This window comes from Nannospalax galili, unplaced genomic scaffold (genome assembly GCF_000622305.1).
Source record: "Nannospalax galili isolate Female #2095 unplaced genomic scaffold, S.galili_v1.0 scaffold183, whole genome shotgun sequence".
Taxonomy (NCBI): Eukaryota; Metazoa; Chordata; class Mammalia; order Rodentia; family Spalacidae; genus Nannospalax; species Nannospalax galili.
This window is the reverse complement of record NW_008350555.1, coordinates 1738958-1741418: the sequence shown is the minus strand read 5'-3', so window position 1 is coordinate 1741418 and position 2461 is coordinate 1738958.

Genomic DNA, 2461 nt, shown 5'->3' with positions numbered 1-2461 from the left:
ATTTCATCTTTCTTTACTGCTGAGTAAAACTCCATCGTATAAATGAACGACGTTTTCACTATCCACTCATCAATTGAGGGGCACTTAGGTTACTTCCATCTCTTAGGTATTGTGAAAAGAGCAGCAAAAAACATGGATGTACATGTGTCTCTGCAATAGAATGAGTTCTTTGGGTATATGCCAAGGAGTTATAACTGGGTCAAATGGTAGGTTCATTTGTAGTTTTTTAAGAGTTCTCCACACTGCTTTTCATAGGGATTGAGCCAGTTTGCAGCCCCACCAGCAGTGGATGAGTGTTCCCCTTTCCCCACATCCTCTCCAACATTTGGTATCATTTGTTTTCTTGATCTTAGCCAGTCTGACTGGGGTGAGGTGAAATCTTAAAGTGGTTTTAATTTGCATTTCCCTAATTATTAGTGATGTTGAACATCTTTTAAGATGTTTCATAGCCATCTTTACTTCTTTTGAGAACTCTCTGTTCAGCTCCTTAGTCCATCTTTTAATTGGGTTGCTTCTTGTCTTGGTTCTCTGTTTTTTGAGTTCATTATAAATTCTGGTTATTAAAACTCTGTTGGATGTGTTGCTGGTGAAGATTTTCTCCCGTTCTGTGGGTTTTCTGTTTGTTTCCTTGGTTGTCTCTTTTGATGTACAGAAGCTTTTCAGTTTAATGAGGTCCCATTTGTTAATCCTTGCCCTTGTTCCCTGAGCAATTGATATCCTGTTTAGAAAATCCTTTCCCCAATGTTTCCTTCTAATAGTTTCAGAGTTTCAGGCTTTACATTTAGGTCTTTGAGCAATTTGGAATCGACTTTTGTGCAGGGTGAAAGATAGGGGTTTAGTTTCACTCTTCTACAAGTGGAGATCCAGTTTTGCCAGCACTATTTGCTGAACATGCTGTCTTTCCTCCAGTTAATGTTCTTGGCCCCTTTGTCAAATATCAGGTGGCTGAAATTGCATGTACTCATATTTTGGTCTTCCATTTGTTCCATTGGTCTATGGGTCTATTTTTGTGCCAGTACCATGTTGTTTTTGACTATAGCTCTGTAATGCAACTTGAATTCTGGTATAGTAATCCCCTTGGCATTGCTCTTAGTGCTCAGGGCTGTTTTGGCTATCTGAGGTCTTTTGTGCTTCCTTATGAATCTTAGGATGGTTTTTCCCAATTCTGTGAAAAATGTCACAGGTACCCCAATAAAGCTGGAGCTGAATCACTGAGATCTGAGCTGAGTCACTTGTCTGAAGTTGTAACACTAAATCCTGTGATCCAATCTCCCCAGGGTGCTATCCTTCCATCATCCTGCTTTCTCGCACCTCCCCTCATGACCTGGTGGCCAATGGGTCTCGAACATAGAGGGAGTGCATGGCTGGAAACGGAACCCGACCGGGCAGCTGACAGCGGTCCTAGAGCCGCCAGCTCCGGTAGCAGAGACCCTCAGCAACGCAGTGCGCAAAACCCGCACACCCCAGTGGCGGAGAGCCAGGGACCCAAACAGCAGAGGCGCCCCGAGATCCCCACACGCCCATAGATGATCTTTTTGATGTGTGTCTGTATGCGGTTTGCAAGTATCTTGTTGAGAATTTTTGCATCTATGTTCATTAAGGATATGGGTCTACAGTTTTCTTTTTTGGTTGTATCTTTACCTGGCTTTGGTATTAGAGTGATGCTGGTTTCATAGAAGGAATTTGGAAGTTCTCCCTCCATGTCTACCTTTTGAAATAAATTAAGTAGTATTGGATGAAGATCTTCTTTAAATATCTGATAGAATTCTGCTGTAAACTCATCTGGTCCTGGGATTTTTTTTGTTGGGAGGTTTTGTATTACTGTTTCAATTTCTTTTAGTGTTATGAGTCTTTTTAAGCTGTTAATCTCTTCGTGGTTTAGTTTTGGTGGTTCCCATGCTTTTAGATATCCATCCATTTCTTTTAGGTTTTTAAATTTAGTAACACATAGGTTTTTAAAATATTCCCTTATAATGTTCTGTATCTTTCTGGTGTCTGTTGTGATGTTTCCCCTTTCATCTCTGATTTTGTAATTTGGAGGTGCTCTTTCCTTCTTTTGGTTAATTGGGCTAGCGGTCGGTCAATTTTGTTTATCTTTTCAAAGAACCAGCTCTTGGTATTGTTGATTCTTTGTATTGTTTTCTTTGATTCAATTTCATTGATTTCTGCCCTGATTTTTGTTATTTCTTCTTGTCTGCAGGGTTTGGGTTTTGTTTGCTGTTGCTTTTCAAGTGTGTTGAGTTGCACTGTTAAGTCATTTATTTGTGTTCTTTCCGATTTTTTGATGTAGGCACTTAGAGCTATAAATTTCCCTCTAAGAACCACTTTCAGCATGTCCCAGAGGTTTTGTTGTGTTGTATTGTCCTTTTCATTTAATTCCAGGAATACTTTTATTTCTTTCTTAATTTCTCTTTTGACCCATTCATCATTCAGGAGTGTGTTGTTTAATCTCCATGTGTTC